Below are 8,487 nucleotides of genomic sequence, written 5' to 3'. Positions count from 1 at the left end.
AGTGAAGTGTAAAAAGAAAGTAAAGGGTAGAAAGTCTTTAGGAGGGGGATGTGTTTTCAAGGTTTACAAGTCTAGTAAAGGAGTTGGGTTGAGCAAAATAATGAGTTATTGGTTCTGGGCATAAAACGAAAAGATTAGACAAAGAAAAGAAAGTAAAATATTTAAGATGTCTAGATTCCTTAGAAGAAAAGAAAAAGAACCTTACTGATAATAAAGATTTCCCAATCCGCTAGAATGATAAGAAGTGAACTCCTCCTAAGACCAAGTGTAAAGAATGAAAGAATGGGTTTGAGACAATGTTTGTGATGAAGGGTAGAACCAACTTCGGTTTGGAACGTTCTTTGGGTAGACAGGGCGCTGCTCTTGTATGTATCAGTTAGTTTCAACCTTTAGCCTTCTCTTAAGCTCAACTCCTTTTCGTGAGAGAACCTTGCTCTGAATTGATGAAACCACTTGAGAAGGAGACCATCTAAGTCTCTAACCTTTTACCCTAGCCAAATGAGTCCAACGTCATTGCTTAGCTCGATTCACGGTTCTCTGTTAATGAATGTTAAAGGGAATGATTGATAGGATTGCGTGTGTAGAAAAAATATAGAGTTCCTTCACCATGCATCATAGAACTAAAAACAAGGACCTTGATTCTAACTATTTTATTTAGCATGTTTTAGGTTCTGAGACCCCATCTTCACACCTCTTCTCCATACTCTATTCTTGATTGTTTGCTTGAGAGCAAGCAAAGAGTAAGTTTGGGGGAGTTGATATGTCTATATTTTGTCTCTCCTTAGCCTATTTTTATCATGCATTTAGCTAGGATAACCCATTGGTTTGCATCGTTTTCTAGTTCTTTCTATACACTTTGCACGTCTAGGAAGTTCTTGCATCATCCTTGCATACATTGTGCATTTTGGAGTATTTCAGATATTTAGGAGACGTTAGAAGCCATTCTTGTCCGAGCCATTGTCAGCATCTCCGTTTCGCTCGAGCCATTGTCACCATCTCCGTTTCGCTCGAGCCATTGTCACCATCTCTGTTTCGCTCANGAGAAGGAGACCATCTAAGTCTCTAACCTTTTACCCTAGCCAAATGAGTCCAACGTNGCTCAAGCCATTGTCACCATCTCCGTTTCGCTCGAGCCATTGTCACCATCTCCATTCCGACCGAGCCATTGTCACCATCTCCGTTCCGACCGAGCCATTGTCGTCTGAGCCATTCGTTCGAGCCGTCCCACTCGAATAGGATTTAGCTTTCAACGTCTTCATCAAAGTTGTAGGGAATTGAGATATCTTTCCAACGCCGTTTATTTCAAGCCAATCGGAGGTGTGGTTCAAGATTTCTCATCGTTTTAGTGGATGCGTATACACCACATCCGAGCCATGCTCCCCCGCCATGCACTCCAGCTTGTTTGATCGAGCCATGCTCCTCCGTTACGCACTCCAACTTGTTTGATCGAGCCATGCTCCCCCGCCACGCACTCCAGCTTGTCTGATCGAGCCATGCTTATTCAACACGCATGGACTCGATCGCACATGTCGGGAAGAAAGACGTTTGGTTTCACACGCTTCAGGAGATTACCGAACCGACGCTTTACCTTGTCGTTTTAAGTATTAGGGCTTTCCATGTTGGACTACTATATATACATTTTGTTAAGTCTTTGCTGAGACATCTTATCTTTTATCTCGTTTTCGTTCCCAGAAGGTTTTAACCTAGCTACAAAAATACGTTCTGAGACTTGTATTCCGATATCGTTGAGATTTATTGAGATTTTGCATTTGATTCCTTCTACAAAGTTGTTCATCTTATTTTTATCTACCTAATAATGCTTGTTTCAATGTTTTCTGAGTTTGTATCTTTGGTGATGATTTCTGGATCTGAGTAGTGTGTTAGTTCTTGAGGATGGGATAGATTAGGTGGAGGATCTTAGGATGTAGAGTGTTTAAGCTTTGATTGTATGATTCCCTTCTGGACTAGAGTTAGAATTGCTAGTTTTTCTCTGATCAATTGGAACTAGGTTCGAGACATTTCCACACCCAAAAGGTGTTTGATGAAATGTCTGACCAACTAGTGCCAGAGACGTACGTTCCTAGCCTAGGAGATTAGTTGTCTAGGATGTTTGTTGACGTGAATGAACTTGTTTGTCATGCCTGCTCAACCACGTTTCTCTAGCGAGAGCTAGGTATGGAAGTGGTTGAGTCTGAGTAGCTTTTGCCAAGAGATTGGATTAGCTAAGTTGTGATGTTCATTGTTTAAGGATAGTTTGCTTGTGGTATGTTAAACACTCTGTAGACTAGGATACTCCACCGACATCAATTACCCCATCCTTAGGACTTATTTCTTTCTGATTTTTATTACATTCCTGGAACTGTTTTGTTTGTTCATGCTTAGAATCGTTTTCGGTTTCACTTATTCATCTTCGCTTCTAGTCATACATTTTCGTTTCTAGTTCTGTGACTCATTTCCGTTTTGTATTGTCATCATTCTAGGACTGTTAGACAAACACTATCTTTGAATTGGCTTGACTTGTAATAGCTTGATTGCATCTCAATTGTTAGCAATATCCCATTTGGATTGACACCTTAAGTACTACAACGCATAAGGTTAATTGAACCTACTAGGAGACACAAAAATCCTAGTATCAATACATCAAATTATAGTAAACCAGATTAAGCTAAACCAAAGAAATAATTACAATTAAATAACCAAACTGGCTCAACGATTTCACTCCTAATACCCTCCTCAAGATGGAGGCGAGTAGATGTTGAGAACTCCCATCTTGCGCATATTAGCCTGGAAAGGTGTTGGATGAAGCGCCTTCGTTAGAACATCAGCTAGTTGATTATCAGTTCGAACAAACATTGTCTTGACAATGCCATCCTCTATAGCTTCACGAACCTTGTGACAATCAAACTCTATATGCTTCGTCCTCTCATGATAGACTGAGTTACTAGCTATATATATAGCTGCAGTGTTATCACAATACATATAGACAGGAAGAGTGAAGGGAATTCTTAATGCCTTCAGAATATGTGTACCAAATGAGTTCTTTCGTAGCTATACTCATGGCTCTATATTCAGATTCTGCAGAATTCATTGACACCATCTGTTGCTTCTTGGATTGCTATGAAACCAAAGACTGACCAATGAAGATTGCAAAACCACTCACTGACCTTCGACTGTCAGGACAAGCTCACCAATCAGCATCAGTAAAACCACGAACAGAAAAATCTGCATCCTTGCCATAAAACAGACCATGGCCAATGATACCTTTCAAATAACGCAAGATTTTATGAACAGTCTGTAGATGAAATTTTCGGGGTGCTGATGAGTACTGAGACAACTTAGCTACAGCAAACTGGATTAAGCTACACCTGAGATCGAAGCATCTGCTGCAGCTAAGTTGTCTCAGTACTCAAATTACAGTAAACCGGATTAAGCTAAACCGAAAAACTATTTACAATTAAATAACTAAACCGGCTCAACTATTTCACTCTTATTAACATCAGCTTTGAAATCCCAGATTGAAAAACTACAACAGGAGAGGGATGAATTCAAAAGGATGGTGATTGGCAACCAGGTTTGTAAACACTTTAAATCTATTTTCCTGTTTTTCATCTCTCTTGTTTAAATCATTTGTAACATTTGCAGCAACTCCTACGACTTACTAACTGTAGAAAAGTATGTTTTTTTTTACCATTGCTTATGAACCTATTCAACTTGGAGATCACAAGTTATTCAATTTTTGACTCTTTTGTTTTGGTTACAATTATAATGTAGGGTTTATCTATCTCTATGTGAGTGCTATGTGCTTACGGGGTTAATGGCAGATTGTGGCTTCTCACTATTCTTTTGTTTCATGAGCAGATGTATAAGGAGAGGATAACTTGGAACATGTCTTTTTCATATGTTCAAAGTGAATTAGTGACGGTTCATTGGATTGTTTCAAGGCAAAGTGAGCAGCTAAAATAGTGGCTTCTTCTAAAGTAAGAAAGGTTTGGATGGGTTACATTACATGTACATTGTGTTTGTCTCTATCCTTTGTGATGTTAGTTTTATTGTGTTTAAGATTTGGTGGCACCTGATGTGATGTACGACTTATTATGGTTAATGTAATATTATTAAGGTTATGAGGCTTGAAAAGTACATCACATCAGGTGCCACTAAATCTTAAACACAATAAGGCTTGAAACGTATCCTATTTTATATACTTGAAACGTATCCTATTTTAGACTAAGTTTCAAGCCTCAAAAGCTTAGTCTCGCATTATAAGGTTATGAAATATAAAAATATAAATTTAATTAAAAAAAAATTGAAAAAAAAATTACGACATTATATAAAATAGCATTAATATTGTATTATAATAAAATATATTATATTATTCGATTAGTGCTATGATATAGTTATAGTAGAAACTCCTAACACAGCGTGTAAAATGACTTATAACATTATTAAAAATATTAAAAAAACGTGATGACAAAATATTTCGTTACTGCTATGATAGAAGATTTTACCATAACATATTTATTCGGCACTATCATATATCTGGTACTTACGATAACATGGTTTTAATATAGCGTTTGTGAAAACACTATAAATGACGAATTATAGTATTTCTCTACTGCTATTAATATAGATATTTGTTGTAGTGTGACTTGTGAGGCTTGAAACGTATCTGATATTCTTGCTATCTAATACATCTACAATGTAAACCATGATTAATTTTCTTTTCATTTGCCGATCGGCTAGTCCAGACCACAACTTTTATTTTATTCACACAGTATATTTAACTCCTTTATTTGGAGACAAAAAAAACACATAGAGACAGGACGAGAAAGCAATAACTTCAAGCTTAATACGATATCAAGAAGCCTGCATACTTAAATACTGAAAACTCTAATCAAACTATTATTAAGACAAGTGCATGCATGAAAATGCATGTTATTGTTATAATTCGAAAAGTAGATAATTAAAAGAAATAAAATGGAATTAAGGGCACTTGAGTTTGCCCTTGGAGCTAAGCTTGTCTCGATAGCAAGGGTACTGATGCTTGTTGCCAAAGGTACCAGAGGGAACACACTTGCATTCTCTGCAACAAATGCCACAGTACTTAAGACATCTGTCTTGAAATCCTGCCTTTACACACCTTCCTCTGCATCTACTCCCACAATATACCTTGATATTGCCTCCTCTTGGACCTTTTCCTCCTTAATTTTCCCATTCCAACATTCGTAATAAATTAAAATTAAGATATAATTACTTAGACCTTTTTCAATGATGAGACATACTTATATATGTCAAATAGTAACATATGTATATGTAATATGTGCAAAGTGAAAACTCGCAAACATTATATAACATATCATATATGCATGCATAAGCTGGTACCCCCTACGTGAAAACATTAAATGCCCCAATTTTAATATGAAGATAAATTGTTACAAGCTATATATATTGATAAATCTTATATATTATAGTTGACATACTAGTATGTATAATTCCGGTTAGAATATGATGCTGTATAACTTGATTTTTTTGTGAGTCCAACCATTTTGAGCCTTCAATTCCTCGTCTTGAAATTTCTTATGTTGGTAACCAAATTTTCTAGATTGATTAGTCGCGCGATATCGATCTAACCTATTAAATTTGGAACTGAGATATGCATCCACTCTAAAAACGTAATTGACTGCGTTGCATGTAACGATGATCTTATATAGATGGCTATTAATTAAGAGATACATGCGTACATACCTGGAGCAGCTGTGGCAGGGAAAAACATGAAGAAAAGGATGAGAAGAGCGAAGATGAAGAAGAAATTAAAGTAACAGATTTCTATAATTCATGGTTGCTTTCTGCATTAATTAAAAAAGCCTGAAACCCTAAATCGTAGATTCGTAGTGGTATTAAGAGAAGTTCTTGAAGGTCCTTTTTCGCTTGGTGGTGGTATAATATATTGATAGTGAAAGTGATGAGTCTCATTTATAGAAAGAAAACGAAAATTATCACCGGCACCGCCTTAGTTTCTCTGCCGAAATAAATGTATTTCGATATGCTCGATGATGTCTAATTATGTAAGAGAATGCGTTAGGTGTTCTTATAGAAGAGAGCAAATGTGTATTTAATAAGTAAAATAAAACCATTCTCACAAATGAATGGTGGTTGTTTCAAGCTCATGTTGATGTGATAACACCCCAATATTGCTATTTTGATTTTTATGTCATACTCATAATAATATTACTTACTATTATCGATAACATGGACAGCACACCACTCATTCACTACAAAAAAACAACAAACATCACTGTAGATCAATTGTGATGAAATAACTACAAACTTGTCGCAACAGTTATTAATTAGAGTAATATTAACAGATACAACAATTCTAAACCTAAATTAAGTAAATACCATAGGCTTGATTTTATGTTAGTAAATACCATCAGCTGGCTAAATGAGAGTAAGTATAAAGTCATAAACACCCTCATATGTGTGAGAGAGTTTAATTGTTTACTTAAAACTACATGTGTATTTTTTTTAAAACATGTAATGGAAACATGTAATATAATGAGAGAGAGATTCAAAGTTGGGGAGGGAGAGAGGGAGAGGGGAGAGAAAGAGAGAGAGGAACGGAGAGAGAGAGGGAGAGGGGAGAAAGGAGAAGGGATTCACGTTTTCAGATTCAACTAGGGGAGAGAGAGGGGGGAAAAGAAGGGAGAGAGAGAGGGGAGAGAGAGAGAAAGGGAGAGAGGGAGAGAGAGAGGAGAGTGAGAGGGGAAGAGAGGGATTCACTTTTTTGAGAACGCTAGGCAGGGAGAGAGGGGAGAGAGAGGGGGAGAAAGGAAGGGAGAGGAAGAGAGGGTTAAAGTAGTCACATAAAGGTGTAAAAGTGTGCAATCTAAGCTGCTACTGTACCATTGTGGTATTTACTTAGTTTTGTTCTAAAATTGTGGTATTCAGTACATATACTCTACTAATTATTACTAATTATTAGTAACAAAAGTATTATACCATTAATCTTTTATTTTATAATTATTTTGCGACATTTTACGACAACTCATCTAGTGAGAAATACCGCTACAATATGAGGTGTCACAAATTATGTAGCAATTTTACTACAAATTTTTTTGGTAATTATCCGTCACTATATAATTTCTCACAAAATAGCTACAAAAAATTTTAACTTATAAACTGTAACAAATTTGTCACATACTGTAGCTATTTTTTACTACAAAAAATTTCATAACAAATACCCGTAACTATATATACGATTTTTACTAGTGTCTAGTCCTCTACTATATATTCTCCAACGCTTCAACAACAAGAGTACACGCTGTACACGACACATAGCTTCATAACAAGTTGTTATTAACAACAAGTCATAGGCCTGGGCGTTCGGATATCGGATCGGATTCGGTTCGGATTTTTCGGATTTCAGATTTTTGGATATTGACTCTAACATCCATATGGATATTTATAAAATTCGGATCAGTTTCGGTTCGGATTATTTGGATTCCGGATCGGTTCGGATATTATTGTAGATAACCATAATATTTTATTCGGATATTTTTTAAAATCTGATTGTACCCAAATTACCATACTAACCGAACCAATAAAATAAAAAAACAATATAATTGAAGCAAATGACAAGCTCTAAGTTCAAACTTAAATCAAACCATACCAATAGATAAAAATCTGACATACTAAAATCGAAAGTGAAGACTCAATGAAAAAAAGCAAAACCAAAGTAAACCATATCATCCTAAAGAAAAAAAAAGGAGCAAAATTAAATAACATCCTAAATCAAATTAAATGTAGTTTAAAATAATTTCAGACCATAGCAGCAATATTCGATACACAGCAATATTTTTCGGGATATCTATCAATTGTTCATATATTTTTGGGTTTATGTAGATATCTATTGGATATCGGTTCGGATCGGATATTATCCGATATCCACAAATAATACAAGCAAAAATCGATCGGATATATCTTCAGTTTTGGTTTGGTTTTAATCCGATTTTTTCGGTTCGGATTCGGTTCGAATTTGTAACATCCGCGAACCAATTTTTGTTGTTTTGGTGTGGCATCGATCGACACCACTATTTCTGGGTTCGATCGACACCACTATTTCTGGGTTCGTCGGGTTTGTTTAATTTCGCGATTTTTCGATTAGGATGGTTTGGTTAGTGGTTTAACCGGGTATTTAAAGGGGAAATCGACAAAATAAGGGTTTAGTCTTTTTCCTCTGTCGCCGTTTGTGTTTTTGAGAGAAAAAGGGAGAAAAGTGTGTTCTTGAGATTCCTAAGAGAGATTTAGTGAGATTGCTGGCTATTCTTGAGTTTTCTGTTGCTGGGAACGAAGGAGAAGCTTCCTAAGGAGTTGCTCTACTGTTCTTCGACCTTTTCCTTCTGTATTTTGAGGTGAGTGCTTGACCATGGTTGATCTAAGCATGAGATCTCTCTTGTTTTGGCTGTTTCCTTGTCTTTTGTGGTGTTTGCT

The 8,487-nt window shown here is 36.1% G+C and overlaps 1 long non-coding RNA gene across 1 annotated transcript; it reads right to left on the bottom strand.

The window, feature by feature from the left end:
• Positions 4,745-6,570, bottom strand: LOC104746342. Its single transcript, XR_760854.2, has 2 exons — positions 5,743-6,570; positions 4,745-5,198 (listed from the first exon to the last, which is right to left on the bottom strand). It is a non-coding gene; the product is annotated as an uncharacterized LOC104746342 (long non-coding RNA).

Source organism: Camelina sativa, chromosome 15 (assembly GCF_000633955.1).
Source record: "Camelina sativa cultivar DH55 chromosome 15, Cs, whole genome shotgun sequence".
NCBI lineage: Eukaryota > Viridiplantae > Streptophyta > Magnoliopsida > Brassicales > Brassicaceae > Camelina > Camelina sativa.
This window is presented reverse-complemented; position numbering and strand designations above follow the sequence as displayed.